Here is a 17,179-nt window from a genome sequence, read left to right on the forward strand (position 1 = left end):
AATTATTTTCCATTATTTCTTAAATTTTAAAAAACCCTCACTATTTTTGTATAGGAATAAAATGGAATCATCTGTAGAACTGATGATAGAATAAACACATTACAAGATGGGTTGTACTGTACCTAAGACCAGATCCTACCTCCACATAAAAACTCTGAGCAAAATGCTTTCAAAGTTCATATCAAAAGCCTTTTCTTTGTAAATGCAAAAATGTTGTTAACTATATTGCTGGAAAACCAGGCAACAAGGTGTGCATGTCCTCACAACTGTTATTTTCTATCAGTCTCACACTTGCCTTGACCCAAAAAATGCTGGAAAGGATGAAACAGCCCAGCCAAAAGAAACAGAAAAACAATGTGATGACTCAGGCTGGAAAAAAATTAAAGCTTTTTCTTGTCCTAGATTCACTAAGCAACAGATATTAAAACCTCAAAGCCCTTAGAAGTCCTTTGTTTGGGAATTTCTGGCCGTCTCTGGGACAGATTTTATGGGCAAACTGCTGTTACTTTCACTACCCACCACTTCAAATGTTTATAGGCAGGAAAGCAATTCTCAGAATAAATTTCTTAATCTATATGAAAATAATGACGCTAATGACAATCTGCATTTCTAGGATGTGTGGCAATCTCACATGAAAAGTGAAACAAGGCCTAGAATTACTGAAAGCTAACCCAATAGGAGACTTGCTTAAAGAAAAAGGCCAGCCTATTCATGAGAAAATATTATCATTTAATTGATCTCTGTATTGTCAAAACTTTAATTTGAATCTGAAACAGTTCTTTTGGGAAGAATGAAACGTACTGGAGATAACACATGGCAGTGATAGGTGAGCCCCTAATGCCAAACTGTGAGGAGGATACTTGCAAGGGTTGTTCATCTCATCACTGAGGACAACAGCAGGAAGGGAATGTGTTTGCTGACACAAGCACACAAGAAGGGGACAACAAAGGAAGTAAACATGGGTTACTGAACTCTGACAAAGACCCTGCAGTGACAACAATACCACATTTCCTATAATTGGAGTGAAGTAGGAAAGGAGGCATTGTTACTGCTGGACACCTTCTGTTACATTTCGACAGCTTGTGTTTAGTCCTGGGTACAGCTGCTCACTTGTGTCAGCAAAGCTGCTCTCCCCCACTGTGCCCACAGGCCCTTCCTTCCACAGGATCCTCGTCCCTCCCCCAGCAGGGGAAGAGAAAATCACCGCTGGCCCCAAGATTTCTGCACCCGTGAGAAGCAGCCACGGAAAGATGGACTAACAGCAGGCACCACTGCAATGTCTCCAGGGATGCTGACCACAAAGGCCACATGAGCAAGCACAGCACAGCACCAACTTGGCATCACCATGGGGGACCACAGCTGCCTTTTGTCTAATGACTTCAGACAGCAATAAGGACTAAAATCTGTGCCAATCCTGCAGTTGAGCTTTTTAAATTCAGGGGACTGAGCACGAGGCAGAAGGTCAGAACTATCACTAAAGTGTACTTCTAAGTGACAGAGCTAATTGGCATGGGCATGCCAGTGGCAGACAGCTGGCCTGCAGTACACTGTCAGCTTGAACTTGACAAAAACAAAAGTTAATACAGTCTTGGACCATTTCTGTATAAAAACATATCAATATCAAGAGGGCTATTACACAACTCACCATATGAGACTGAATCCAGCAGCGCATTTTGTGAATAGTAATGCCAGTGGAATTTTACATCTAATACAGATCCAGCTACTCAAGAGTTCCTCTGAGAAGGGTGCCTAGAGCTGGCTCAGTTTTTGCCCCTTGCTGCCCCTTCACTCATAGGCACATATTAAATGTAACTATTCCTCCCTGGAAGAGAGCCAGACACCAAAAAGATAATTTCTTTTGGGATCTTCAGATTAAACTGTTAAAATTGAAGTAAACTCATCATAACCATTTAGTCGGCTGCTGATGAGAACTTCAGCTAAGGAATTCTACACACAAACATCTGCTTTACTACTACTTTTTAGTAACAGACACATGAAAATAAATAATCTTTGCTGCATATGCTTGAGTGCCTCCATTTATACTGCAGCGCAATTTTTCCTTCTGTCCCAAACCAAGCCTTCTTGAAAGAATGTCCTAAATTATCAGTAGCAATAAAACCTAAAGCTATAAAGCAGCTTGTTCTATTAATGGAAGTTTGGTCACAAATTGTTTTCTTTTGGTGTGAATTTTTAATTTTTTTTTTATAACTCCCTGCAAAACCTAAGGTACTGAGTGAGAATCTTCTTTTCTCCAACTAGTATATGCTCAAGATTTACACATTTTAGAGAAGATTTAAGCTTGTGATACAGATCTGCAAGATATTCTTTGACTTACACACAATTTGATGTTTTCTCATTTAAGGAGCAATCCATCACAACAATATTTTGACATTAAGAATGCTGATATCTGCATGTGATCTGGATATGTAGGTTTCACTTAAAATCAGTGGGCAGAAACAAAGTTCTGGGATATCCCTCCCTGACCTGTTTTAGACATGTAAGTTGTAACAAAATGAAATGTGGCTTACAAGGGCCTATATCTCTCTATTATTTAAAGTACATCTGGAAAAGTGTTCAATTATAGATGCATATCCTACTCAAGTCTGTGCTTGGATGAATCCAGCCCTATATATAAAGTTGTAATACCACTTTTTTGTTTTGCAGTGGACTGAAAAAATGACCCAGTCCCTTCTTCCATTTCAGTATTTCTAAATTTCAAGTATGTTGGGGGAGGTAGGACAAGAGTTTTCCTGTTGACTTATTTAGCTCTTACAAAATAAGAAAGTGAAAAATGTATGCTCTAGATTCTAAAAATGTTCTTCCATTTTCTTTGAAGCTGATCCACAGCTTAATAGCATGATGTTGAAATCTGAAATTCTGCAATCTTTTCTGTACTGTTGAGAAAAATATGTCCAGTTTAGCTGAGTATTGCAACTCTGAAAAGCATGTGTTGCAAGACCCAAATTTTGTCTCTATGTTTGTAAAATGTGCAAATCAGGACTGCTGGATCACAAATATTTTTGTGGTTGTCATGGCTTCATAGAAGCCAATTTATGGAAGGTGCAGACAAACTATCTTGTGCTTTGCATACCACAGACAACTATCTTTTTGAAAGTAAATCTTCAAGTCAAGCCTTATGCAAGAAAGTGCAAGATAGAAAATCACTGCCATATTAAGCAAAATAGTGACAGATTTCATATGTGCAATTTTAATTGACAATTTACTCAATTAAGTCACTGGATAAACCATTAAATTAAAACTTAAAAAATGTTCAGTGCTTTACAGAACAATACAGAGGACAGCTTACCTTATGTAAAGGCTGGACACTTGCCCAGATCCACAGAATTGTAAGGATCATTTTTAGAGCCAATTTGTGACTGCACTGATTCAATTGCTATCAATTTTTATAACGCATAAACACTTTGTCTCATATTTTTGTGACATTTTTTGAGATTGTATTTCATAATATCTGAATATGTGGCATTCTACAGTTCTGTAAAAGTACCTGGTATTAAATACAACTTCTTCCAAATGTGAAATAGAGGCAGCAGAATATATTTGATTCAGGCAACAAAACAAGCTGTCTCTGATGGTGTAGATACCAAATATGCATCAGTGACTTTTCAAAATTTAACAAAAAAACCTACCTGTTTGCCCAAGATACTGCCAAATCTTTTTCAATAGGTACAAGAATTCCATAAAAGGTCCCTTTGCAGAACAAAAACAAAAGCAATGCTAATTTAAAAACTATTCTGTGTGAATTATTCGAAAAACATTATAACACAGTCTGAATTTTTGTTGGCTTGGATAACTGCAGATACACAAGCTCTTGAGTAATTAGACATGCCATAGGGTGTGCCAGTGCACAAGTTTGAGTGTGTTAGGTATGAAGGAAATACAAATCTGAAAGGTTTGTTGCACATCACATTGCCCAACATCCCAGCTTTTTGGTTGCTTCACAGCACCCTTTCAAATCAGTCAGACACAGGGATGGGTTAAAAATCACCTGTGCACAAGTCACAAACACAGAGGTTAAAGAGAAATATCAGAGGTTTCCTACTCACTCTTCCTCCCTGATCTCCCAGCCTCCCAGCTGTCTCACTCCTCCTTGCTCTAAGAGCTCTATAGCTCAAAAACATGCCAGCATACAAAGTCCAAGGTAAGGAAAAACTACTCTACAAATGACTTACAGCTTCATCACAAAACTGGTACTTTAGGTTTCCCCTGGTTCCTTGATTTTCCTTCAGTTGTCCTCACTATCTTGTATTTAAATGCATCTGTATGAATGCATAGATAATCATAAACAAAATAAAAGAATACAATACCTTAGAAGTAACATTTAAGGCTACTCTGTCAGGGCAGAGTTTTGCTGTGATTATTTGAATATCACTTTTTGCCTTAAATAAAGAAGTATAAACTTAGCCACCAACATTCTTGCTTTTTATAAACTCTGCAGTAGCTCATGAAGACCAAATATATTCAACTCATTAATATATGATAGTAATTTTCCTCTTTTGATCAGATCACTTTAGATGCTTATACTAATTCCATTTCTTTGTCTTTTACAAATTATTTGCGGGAGAGTGTATTTTTTAGAGTACAAAATCTCTTTTCTATTCAGATCAGATAATGTATGTGAGCCTAATTCAGCGGAACTGAGTGTGTACATGAGATTGAGTATTAGAAACTAAAGGGTGCTTTTCACAGGGGAGAGGATGCTGTGAGGACATTGCAAAATAAAAGTGAAAAGGATAATGAGCTTGAATGCAATAGTACTATTGCCTTTAAGAGCATCATAATTTTTAATGGTATGCATGTTTTGAAAGCCTGTACCCCTTACTTTTAACTTAGCAATCCTTGTCATTGCACAATTATAATGTTAAGCAAAAAATACTTGTTTCTCACCTGTAAGAAAATGCAAGATGTTCTCCAGCTTGAAAGTTTATGATTTATGTACAGATATATAAGTTGCTAAATATGTACTATATTTTTTGGAGGTTCACTCAGATTTTCATCTGGATTTGGACCCTGATTAAGAGAGGCATTTAAAGCAAGTAAGCAGTAAGTGTAGGTATATGCTATAGTGGGAAAATTACAGTTGTACTTAGGTATGTATTACTAAAACAGACAATCATAGTGATAAAAATATTCAGCAATTGAAAAAGTAGTTTTGTTTATAGACAAGGAGGAGATACAACTCAAACTGATTAAAGAGTGTAATATAATATATTTCTACTTTGCCTCAAAGGGCAGCTATGCTGGCAGAAGTTTTCCCTCCTGCAGGATCAGCACTTGACTGTAGCATCTACAAAGCTAAAGCAGGTTTATTTAATAGGTAAAAATCCACACAAATCCTGACAACTGAGGGTACTCAGAAACATTTTATGCAACTCCCAGCAGGCCTGAACACTACAACAACAGAGCACCTTTCCATTACAGCTCGCTTGTCTTTTTTGCACTCTGGACTAATCAGTTTCTTCCAAACCACTCCAAGCAGGTCTATTTAAGATAAATACAACATTCTTAAATGCCACAGGTGAAAGATGCAGATCAATGTACTCTTTCACTGTAGCTCTACAGCAACAGGTTATTTTAGAGATGGTGTCCTGGTAACCTTAGCAGTAACACAAACCACCTCCCAAAGGCCAGCCCAATGTTCACAGCTCCATCTATTCCACTTATGCTGCAACATTTTAGGATTCAAATTAAAGGCAGTGCTTTGACAACCTCCACTTTGAGGCACAGTGTGCATTTTAGGTAGCTCATGCTGCCATGGCTTTCCTCAAAAGCAGAATATTGCATTGCTGGGCTACTCGAGAATTAAAGCCCAGTAACCTGATAGTTTATATCATTCCCTCCTTCTTTCTCTACCTTCAAAACCTTGTGTCTTTTCACTGCTGTGAAAAGCCTTCCTACTCCTGCTTAAGGAATCACTGCAACACCCTCTGGATATTATCAGTTCTCTGAGACATAAAAAAAAAATTAATTAGAAATCATCTTGAATATGCTTTTCTCTCTTTAGGACAAGAGTCTCTCTTGGTTCCTGTTTGCAGCAGAAAGTAGGCAGCCCATTTCTACCCTCAGCAGGGCCCAGATAAGCAGCTCTACCAAACGAAGAAACAAAGAGGGATTCCCTCTGTCAAAATCACAGAAGCAGAATAAAATGTGCCTGGGAGCATGAGTTCAACCAAATATAAAAGGCTCTGTGCTCAGTGGGGTTTGGTTAAATAAATCAGGTCCAAACTTTTAGGAACACAAACACAAACCATTCCCTTCTCAATGGGGTAACAGAAACAAACACACCAAGTTAATGAACGCAGCAGGAATTGACCTAACAGTTCAAACTCCCCTTTGGAACAGCACAAACAGCTAAGAAGCAAGCAGCCTTAGCCTCTTGGCACAGGAAAACAGAACATGGTCCGCTTTGGTTGGATGACTAAAAAATTCCTTGATTACAGAAGTCCTCTATTCTAAAATGAGGAACTAAATTTGCTATTAAATGCCAACTAAAGATTCATCCATTCAGTTCTGACAGCTCACACGCCAAGTTAAAGTACTGGCACTGAAATGTCTCCTCCAAGCATTTGATCCTGTTGTTTTCATAGCTGGTCCAAATTCTGCATCTCCTCACACCCCTGTACTGCCAGCATCACCCATCAGGTACCCACTACTTCTTCTATGCACCTGGTTACAGAGGCTCCAAAGAGGTCAAAAGGATCATGTGGAAAATACATACACATGTGTATATGGTATTTATGGCTGCTTACTACAGGCTGTAAATACCATACTGCAACACTACGACTTCCCAAAACATCAAAGCAATATAATTGCAGCCTTCCAGGGTTTTCTTCATTTCCCCACTTCACCTCCTGGTATGCAACATGTTGCATAGTTCTTCCTGTTTTCACATCACCTTGTGTATTTGTATATATACATAAAATTTTTACTACTGGAAAATTATCTGCTCACTCATGTATATTCAGCTGCCATATTGAGAAGTAAATGCTTCCTTCAGACTACACCAGCATGCAAGATTCTCTGCAAATAAAACAGCTATAACTGCTATTCAAAGTACTTATAGGACAGGGTGTTCAAGATACAGTTATAACTTCTGTTTTCATCCAGTACCTGTTCATTAGTAGAGGGAATTGATTTAAAAGTAGTATTTAAGCTTCAGTTATTAAGAGATAACAACCTACTTACCCAGGATCCACTAACACAAAAATTAGAGAGCCTAATTTAGGTGGCTAATTTAGGTATCACAGGAGTATAGTCCTGCATTAAAAAACTGTTGTATTTAGACATCTGGGATAAAACTGGTAAATGGGGGGCAGAAAAAAAAATAAGTAAGAAATTTGCAACTCCCTTATTAAAGTTAAAAACATATCCTGGATACTTAATAAAACATATAATTAAGTGCAATTAAACTATCAATTTAAGTATAATAATTCCAAAGTAAGCTTGGATATGACAACTACTACAGCTTTACTAATTTTTCAGGAAATACATACAAGAAAAAAAAAAATCACGGCCTTATAGCTAAAATACATTTTCATTGAGAACAATACAATTTAAGTCACCATTTTGCACATACAATATTTCAGCAATGCTGAAGTGTATCCAGAACTGCATGCTCATTACCCAATTAAGCAACAACATTTCATTAACACCTGTCTATGCTATTACACTCAAAAGAAGAATCTATTTTAATTGTGGAAAGGACAGGCTTCTGTATTCTATTATTATACTATTCATCAACAACAAAAAGCTTCCTATGGCCAAAAATTAGAATAAAGAAATCATAAAAGCAAAGGGCAATATACTGTCTATTCCTTTCTCAAAAAAAAAAAAATCAGAATACAACTAAAACCTGCTCTGACTGAAAACATGACATGTCAGGTTGAAGATATCTGCCTCTGTGAAACTCCTCAAAACACTATTTCCTCAGCTTAACGTGTTCTCCCATCCACTCTGTTTTCACCTTCTCATGTGGCATTCTTCCAAGGCTACATTTTTTTCTGTACCCTAATAATGTCACTGGAAAGGCAGAATTAAAAGCCATAAGGATAAAGAATGCAAACATATGTAAGTCTACATATAAAAGTAGCATGGTAAAACATCAGTACTGGTAACTATGGAAGATCATCATCTGTATCCTATGAAAGGTGTCCTACAAGTGACAACTGCCACTGGCAATTTTAGTGTGGAAAACCCAGCATCCTGGTAGGATGAGAAGAGTAGAACACTCACTTGCTAATGTATCTTGGTTTTCATTCTAATAAATGGGGAGAAGGACAAAGTTCTGAACCAAAATAAAAACGGGAATGGCAGAGAAGATGGACACATTAAAGAACTTATTTGGAAATAAACATTGTTTTGGTAATCACTATAATTTCCATTTAACCTAATCAGGCAAGTCAAAGCAAGAAATCAAAAAGAGTACATAATGGAGTCTTAAGAAGCAGTCAGAGTTCTTCAGCCATTACAAGGTGTAAACCACAAGCAATTCCTTATAACCCAGTAGAACTGCACCACAGGAAGGGAGCTCAAGCAAGGACCTGGAGTCACAGAAAAAGAGGAAATGCCAATCAAGCAACACTGACATATTAATTGACTGAGAGCAATCACCATGGTGCTTTTAGGTGTCACTTAAAAACGCCCTCCCTGGATTTCTCTACCTCATGTGATCTTGGCCTTTGTATTCATTAGCTTAAAAATCACTTTAATTATTTTCATGAAGCTAAAACTGAAACAGATCACAGGCCATGCAAGGCACTCATAATGTTCTAGTGTTATTTTGTATGAATGAGGAAGTGAACTAAATTGAAATAATGCACCCCTATTTTCAGCTTGACTACAACAAAACATTTCTTTTTAAATAACTACATGAGAAAAACATGAGAAAAAAACCCCTGCCTTATTCCTCTAGCCAACATAATTGTATCTGCACACAAAAAAGAAAACAGGCTCTCTTTTTCCCTATTCTTCACAAATATGAAGCATACTTAACACTCAGTAAATACAGGGTATAATGGCATATTCTTTTCTACCTATATTCTTTATATATACAACCTAGACGTCAAAAAATAGAAAAGCTTTTTTCATTCCTTGCTAAAATATGTTGTTGTGGTTTCTAATAATGTGCTATTGAGTCCCCTGATTCACCTTTTGGAGTGCTGGTGAGAAGAAGGGAAAGAGGCTGCCTAATGGAAGATAAGGAGTTAGGATCCCTGTGTAATAAAATGAGTAGAGCTCTTACAAATTCCTCAGGGCAGAAAGGAATCCTCTAATTTAGTACTCTGTACAAATCATTTTAAAGATGTACATTCTAAAAAGGGGCTGGTAATAAGAAGATAGGCTCATTGCCACCCTCAGCTTCAGCAGCGATTTCCTTCCATGGTCTATTCAGCTCTCTCCACCTGCTCTCAGATGCAACCCCCTTGCTCAGCCTCCTTGAATCTTTGTCCTAGGCACACTTTCTTCTGTCTCTGAAATCACTCTTCAGTTCTATTTTGCAGAATGTATCTTCATTTCTACCATCAGCAGGAGGCACTGCTGGGAACGCAGGGTCCACAATCCAGATTCAGACCCAAAGCCATCCCCAGCAGAGCATGCAAAAGCAATTAAATTCTAGAAAGGATCTGTTCAGTGGAAAGCATACTCAGCAAAGGCTGAATTATCAAGGAATTTAGCACATAAAATTCCAATTGTTAAGATATCAGACACTTACATTACCATGGGGAGTTGATTTGCATCATTAAGTTGTTCTTCTCTTGGCTTCTTTTGCGAACCTGCCCTGAGAGCCATATCAAAAATGCAAACCATAGGAGCTCAATCTAGTAATGACAACTCCTATGGCATTTTAATTCAATAGCACAGGTAACTGTTGAAATATCCCATATTTTTATCCAATTTCTATCTCTCAATAAGATCAGCAAAGAAAATCAGCTATGTCTCTCAGAGGTCAGATTTTTAAAGCTGGTAGTTTGAATACAGTCTTGTATCACTTCAAAAATGTTCATCTTCACCACCAAGTATTTATATCGTTACTCCAGAGATTTGAAAAGAATGTCACATACAACCTAATTTCTAATGTTTAAAAAACCACTTTAATACAAGTAATTACAAAAGCATGCTCAAAGTAAGCATATGCTCATTTCTCTGTCTAAAATACAAATCAAATATGTTGCAGTAGGAACTAGCTATGTTAAAAAAATCAAATATGCATTTTGTATATATACTTTCACCATTTTTGTCAGCACAAAAAGTGGGGATTTCTTTTGGTTTCTTTCTTCACATGTTTTTAGTACTTTGAAAGAAATACTTGTTCTCCGTATTTCTTGATTTCAGAACACACAAACTGAGAAGTAAAGCTCCACAGGTGATACTATGAAGTTAAAATTCACACATGGATGAATTGAGATTTCATCTTTTTTTGTCTCTTTTTTGCTTGTACCGTAGACCCCAAGAGTGTTGAAGTGATGAATGGCAAGCAGGAATGTTAAAACCTTAATTAAACTATTTCTATGGAGGAAAAATAATAATTTCTATCTTTTGGGATGATGTGCTGCTGTTTTGTGGCTGATTTTAATAATTTTGATTAAAACTGTAGACCATATGGAAGAGGCAATGCACCTCATTGCACGGTCATTGCCACCACTGCAGTGACAGAAATGCTGAAGTTCTTTGATGCCAAGCACATCTTGAACATCATTACAACTCTTTGTGGTATGTGCCGTCCCTGGGTGCCAAACTTGGGGATGTTGCCAATGGTTTGCTAATCCCGAGGCTGCATGATGGAAGGGCACTCCACAATGGTCACGCCTGAAGCTGCAGCACGAGTCTGCTTGCAGCTATGGGAAGATGAGCTACTCTGAAGGACCAGGACTTTAAAAATATATAAATAAAAAAAAGCTATGAAATACTTCATTCTGAGTCATCTTCTGTGCAACATGCTTTCTGAACCTTGATTATCACCTACACGAGTCTTCCACTGGAAAACCCTAAAGAAAGATAAAAGTGAAATAACTACCAAGCTTGCAGTCAAAACAATTGGAAAGTGTTTTTTTGGGGGGGATACAAAAATTCATGCCAAAAGACAATAAACACTTTTTGAACCTTGCATGTTTGGGCAACTCCAGTCTGCACAGTTTTATGCTTTGACTGTTTTTTGCAGAGTTTGATACTGTCTTTATCTTCCATAGTAATCATAAGAAAATAATGTCAAATCCACATATTCTCAAATATTCCAACTTCTACAATATTTGGACGTCCTGTGGTTTGTTGACAGGTGACCTAAAAGTACATTTTCCTACAGTATAAAATTCATAGCAAATTTTATATGATTTACACTATTATTCAAAGCACTGCTTTCTTGTTGGGTGGGACTGAAAAACAATCAATAGCTAACATTCAATAACCATGAAACCAAGTTGAAAGAAAATGCATCAGCACTAATTTAAAAAAAAAAAAAAACAAAAAAAAAACCAAAACCAAAAACCTGGCTTAAGTTTGTTCTCTAGTGCTCCCTGCCTTTATGAATTAAAATTAATTCCATTTCTTAAGATCTTAAGTCTTACAACTACAAAGGACAAGAGCATATTGTGATAAGGCTCAATTCTTTTCCATTAATTTCCTCCTTCACTTTTGGGAACCTTCTAAAGTGGCCTAGTCATGTTCATATCCTTTTGGAAACGCTTACCGATTTTTATCAGCTCTTCATGGAAACCTCTTCATTTATATCAAGCTCTTCATATAAGTCATAAGACAGAAGAGCACTGTGTCCCAAAAATAAAAAGTATTAGCATGGAACTGGAAGCTTGACCTTGAAAACGCATAAATAAAGGAACTATTTAAAGACAACACATAAACCAAAATTACGATCAACAAAAAGATCTAATGATGATGAATCTGCCTCCTCACGATCACCACCTCTCCACCCCCCAAAAACTACTGTGAATTAAAAATCTTAAGATTGCAAAGATAAAAATCAAGCAATAAAGACTGTGACTCTTTCTAGTTCATCAGCCACTGTAACCTAGTTAGATAACCCTTTGCTCTTCAATAAGAGTTTAAGAAGATTTTGATTGCTTTATCATAAGACCAAGAAAAATAAAAAGATATTGGATAGACTGTAAAGCCAACTAGAGCTGCACAGTCAGTTTGTCCAACATCTTTAAGCCATGGAATATTATCCTCTTACTCCTGTAGACAAATTCCTTTTGTTTGAATACTGCAAACTTTTTTCCAAATGTTCCAAGATGCACAATAAAATTAGAGAAGTTGGCCCAACAGATCACAAATACATGCAAGTCAAGGAATGCAGGTTTGGACTGAGACGTGTATGTGGGACTCTGCCAGTTCCTCGTGTTCATTTGACACATAAAACAGTTGGTCAATGACATCATATTTTCCTATCTAACCTCCTCCCTGGTGCTGTGCAAACATTATGCCTTATATATATATTACACAAACAGACACAGAAACTGCTAACCTTCTTATCAATGATTTAGAGCTATGACCTAAAAATTTTAATAAAACTCAAAAGATAATCACATTTTTTGCAATTATACCAACCTTGAAACATAACATTCATTTTACAACACAGATTATTAACATGGCCCAAGAACCTTCTTCTTGATTCCCACACAAGAAAATTGACAGCTTAAATTCTGGCAAATGGTGTTAAAGGATACAATTTAATTGAAAATTATATTCAGGCACTAGTATTGCTAAAGCAAACTTGTCCTCAAGCAAAATGCAACTCTTCAAAAGTAACATGTGATTGTGCAATGGGAATTAAAATCAGGTAAGTCATAGCCTCTTTTCTTGAAATAAAATGGGTCCAATAATAACCATATTTACTGGAAATAAAGCCATCTCCTCATTGCAAAAGGAGGACAAGATAATTTACTTAAGAAACAAAGGATACAAGCGAGGAGGTTTTTTTTAAATTAAGAAAAAAGAAAAGCACTAAGTGCCAGGGGGAAAAAAATCAAGAAATAGAAGTATGATGTAGTGAACCACATCCAAGAAGGAAGAGTAATGAAAGAAAAACATTTTAAAAAACAATAGCTCGTGATTCAAGAAATGGTTTTTTTCTCTCCTTTAACTTGCCTGTCCATAAATTTAGGCTGCCCAAAGATCTCCTGCCCTGATAAAACTTGGATTCTAGAATAAGAATTCTGCCATAGCAAGAGCTGAGTGAGCTGAAATACATTATACACTACAGAGAAATGACAGATGAAATTAGGTTAAAGAACTGGAAGGAAGCTTTTTAAAGATACTATAACACTGCATTTATTTACAATGAAAATTCTTGAAAAATAATTCCTTCACTCCTTACTGCAGCTGCAGAGTCACAATATTTAACTACACTCTGGTTTCTTTTTGATATTTCCTTTTGTAATATTTCAAAGTCTCCCCCTTTACATGCAAAATACCTGTTCAGATCAGTGTATCATGACACAATCCAAAGAGTTTTCCTATCTGGAAAACACATGAATTTGGTTTTCCACCATGCATAAAGACGTTCCATGAAGACCACAGTATGTATTTAGGCTATTCTACATCTCCATAATAAAATAAAATCAGGTTTTCTTTGCTACCAAAATGATTTAAAGCTGCAATAAAATAAAAAACATAACCTCCAGCCACCCCTCTGCCTAATCAAAATGATCAGCTGTTTTGCTTTGAAGCCACTTACATTGTAACCACTATGCTGCAAACTTAGCTAGCTGGGCCCTTGCAGACACGTGAAGTTACAGTTCTGTAATTAATTGCACAAATAATAACAAACATCTCAAGTATAATCTCTTCTCTGAATGGTTTCCATCATGTAGATGGAGTTCAGCACTCAGGCTCAAGTACACTATTCAAAGTTAGCAGACAATAATGCAAGGAGAGAGGAGAGAGCTGATTTAAAAATAAAAAGGGAATCACTTTTGCATTATTCCCATATTTACTATTTGTACATAAAAGTACATCTCACTTTTATTGAATGATTTGTCAGTTTCCTCCTTCTTTTAAATATAAGTGTACATCCCTCTGTCTCAATGACTAACTTTTCTATCATGACTCATCTAGACAGAGCTAAAGCCCTCGAGTTGTTGGCTCTGTTGGTGTGTGACTAAGTTCATGGCCCCATTCCTACACTGCAAGCCACAAACACCTTTTCATTACTATTTGATCAGTAACTTGAGAATCACAGATGGGAACCACTATAGAAATATGAGCAATTATTATGGAGACCAACAAAATTAGAATGGACATCTTCAGGAGGTGTCAGCTTTCTTTAGCTTCTCTCTTTTAACCAAAACACCTTTCCACAGCAATTTCAGTAAGACGCCTTTACTGAAAGCTCAAGCTTACCTGGAAAATCCAGGTATTGCAAACGTTTTTCTGCTTTGTTTTGTTTTCCTATTGACCTCACTGGAAAAGCAGTGGAGAATTTGTGTCAGTTCTGTGACCCTGCAGGACTGAAAGGTAATGTGCTTTCACAGAAGTAGAAGGGGACACTGGTGTCTGAAACATGAACAGGGCAAGTTCTGACTGTCCTATGACTTACTGCCTTTTAGGGGTCACTTTGACAACGATGAACAGTGAACAATTGCTCCCTGCCAGGGAGACTCTTCAGAACATTCCCTTCAAGGACTGTGTGCTAGCAGAGGTCAAGTAAAGAGAATTATGGAGGACTGTTTTCGTGGCTCTGGTACTACTCATACCAGTACCTCTGTACACAACCATTAACTAAAGCCAACAGCGTTTCGAGATAACAACGCAAGAGCCGCGGAACTCGGAGCAGCCCAGAGCACGGAGCAGCAGCTGGCATGCAGCAATAGTGGCTCCATCCAGATCCACCTTCTCCAAGGTCACCTCGCTCAGCGCTCCTCGCAGGCCCGTGTCAGATGACGACAAGCGCGGCGGCACGGTCCGCGCTCCGCCGCTCTCCGCCCACATTTCCCGGGGGTGGCCGGGGCGGGGGCCGCGCTCGGCGGCTCCGCTCGGGTGGGCGCTGGCGGGCACGGCGCCCCGCGGGGATGCGCGCAGCGGCGCGGGGGCGGGATCGTGCCTCGCTCCCCTCAGAGCCGCGGCCTCAGCCCGGCCCCGCCGCCCGCCTCCCTCCCTGCCCCGCTGTCAGAGCCGCCCGCCCGCCCGCGTGGCAGCGGGGCACGGCGGGGCGTGCGGCGTCTCCCTGCGGTGCCTGCTCTGGTATTGGGGGGACAGCTGCGTCCCACGCGGGGTCCTTCCGTCCGTCCGTCCATCCATCCATCCATCCATCCATCCATCCATCCATCCATCCATCCCTCCCTGAGTGGGCGGCGGCTGGTGTGTGTGTGTGACTGACAGTGAGGCGCGCTCAGCGCGGGGGCAGCCGCTCGCACGCAGCCCGCAGGGGCCACGCCGGCGCGCCCCGGCTGCGGCAGCCGCTTCTCCGTCCCCCGGAGCCCTCCCCGGTGGGGACAACCTCAGCGGCCTCGCTGCTCGTCCTCCTCCTCCTCCTCCCTCCTGGCGGGTAGGTTACATTACCTGGTCTCTAGCTCGGACTGGATCTAATCCCGCGGCCGCCGCCGGCTCGTCTCCCGGCCGCGGGGGTGAGTGGGGGAATTAATTTATTTATTTTCCATGAGGTGTCCTCTGCGGCGGAGTAGCGGCGGGAGAGCCCGGGCCGGGCAGGGAGGGAGGCCCGGGTGCTGCTGTCCCGGGGGTGCTGCTGGGGAGCGGCCGAGGCGTTCGGCACCGGCGCGGGGGGGCGGGGGCTGCGGCGGAGACGCCTCCCGGGCTGCCCAACCCGGCTCCGCGGGGCTGGCGGGGGCGCGGCGCCCGGCCCGGGGAGAAGGGGATGGAGACGGCGCCAGCGCGGGAGGTGGGACAGCACGGGATGGACCGGGCCGGGGCGGGCGGGCAGCGCCGGGCCCTGTGTCCCTGTGTCCCTGGGGCAGCTGTGAGCGCTCCCCGCCCGCCCCGCCGCACCCGGAGCCCCTCGCACGGAGCTGCGGCCGGGGGACGGGAGGGCACCTCGCTTCTGGCAGCGAGAAACGTGTCCATCCCCCCCGTCCCACCCCGATCGCCTCCTCTTCAGCACTGAGGCTGCCAAGTATTTCTCAGTAAAGTCGGTTTGCGCTCTCTGGTCCACCGAAAGTCTAAAACACGCTGTATCAGTTTCCTCGTGCTACGGGGAAAATAAAAAGTAAATTAACCGAATTCATTTTGTGCTCAACGCAGGACCTTCGCCTTCTGAAACGGGAACTGAAATTTGGCTCGTCAGCATCGAGTTGCTGATGAAAATCTTGGTCACCTCAGCATTTGCCGTCTTTTTGTCTCCTTAAGAAAAAAAAAAAGTTATGAGAAGTGTTTTGTATGTGTGATAAGCATATTTATGAAAGTGACCGCTAAATTATCCAGAAATCCTGTCCTTAAGGCTAAAAACCTGTAAGGAAATAAACATAATCATATAATTGCATAATTAAAACCTTTACCCTAATGCCTATTCTCGTCTAAATGTTGCGTATTAAGTGCAGTACTTAAGTACTGTGAGGAGAATAATTATAGTTGTTGACATTGTGTTGTGAAATGCACAAATAAAAAGTTAATATCTTATTAAAAAAAAAACCCAAACACTTGATTTCAAGCATTTTGTGCACTTAGTTGGAGCTTTATGATCAGGATCATTACAGACATGTTAGGAACTGAGACTGCCTGTGCATGGACAGGCAGTTCATGGGCTGTAGTTGGGAGTAATGTAGTTTCCTGAGCTGCTAGTAAAGGAAGGAAAGACTTTAACTTGTACAGTTTATTTTTGTCTGTTTATTTTCCATTAATAACATTTGAATCTTTTAGCTAGAGTCAACCACAATTACTAAAAAGTTTTGAAAAATAATCTGGAAAAGAGCATATCACCCTTCAAAAAACCAGCATAATGAATGGTAATTACATGAAAGAATCCGTCCACAGACAACTGCTGTCTGAATCACAAATCAATAAAAATCAGGTTTTTTTGTCTCCTTGTCTTAATAATTGATTTGCTTTTATGTGAGAAGTGTTCAGAACTTTTCTAAGTTTTAAACTGTAACCATTAAATCAGAAGACACAGACCTGGAAATCTCAGTAATGTAACATTTAAGCATTCCTTCATTCTTTAGGATGTTATTGTTATTATTTATGTATCGTCCATTTCCAG

The 17,179-nt window shown here is 39.6% G+C and overlaps 1 protein-coding gene and 1 long non-coding RNA gene across 9 annotated transcripts in view; one reads left to right on the plus strand and one right to left on the minus strand.

Annotated features, from left to right (window-relative positions):
* SLC16A7 (solute carrier family 16 member 7) overlaps positions 1-15,764 on the minus strand; it is a 75,484-nt gene extending 59,720 nt beyond the window's left edge. The window contains exon 1 of the mRNA XM_005480545.4: positions 15,529-15,764. The gene's annotated coding sequence lies outside the window, so the exon portion shown is untranslated. The remainder of the gene's footprint in view (positions 1-15,528) is intronic.
* Positions 14,603-17,179, plus strand: part of LOC141728847 (uncharacterized) — a 42,573-nt gene continuing 39,996 nt past the window's right edge. For 5 of the 8 annotated variants that reach the window (XR_012580087.1, XR_012580089.1, XR_012580083.1 and 2 more), the window contains exon 1: positions 14,603-15,593. This is a non-coding gene — a long non-coding RNA (uncharacterized LOC141728847). The remainder of the gene's footprint in view (positions 15,594-17,179) is intronic. The other 3 variants (XR_012580086.1, XR_012580090.1, XR_012580088.1) reach the window with 1 other exon arrangement.

Source organism: Zonotrichia albicollis, chromosome 4 (assembly GCF_047830755.1).
Source record: "Zonotrichia albicollis isolate bZonAlb1 chromosome 4, bZonAlb1.hap1, whole genome shotgun sequence".
In the NCBI taxonomy this organism is placed as follows: Eukaryota; Metazoa; Chordata; class Aves; order Passeriformes; family Passerellidae; genus Zonotrichia; species Zonotrichia albicollis.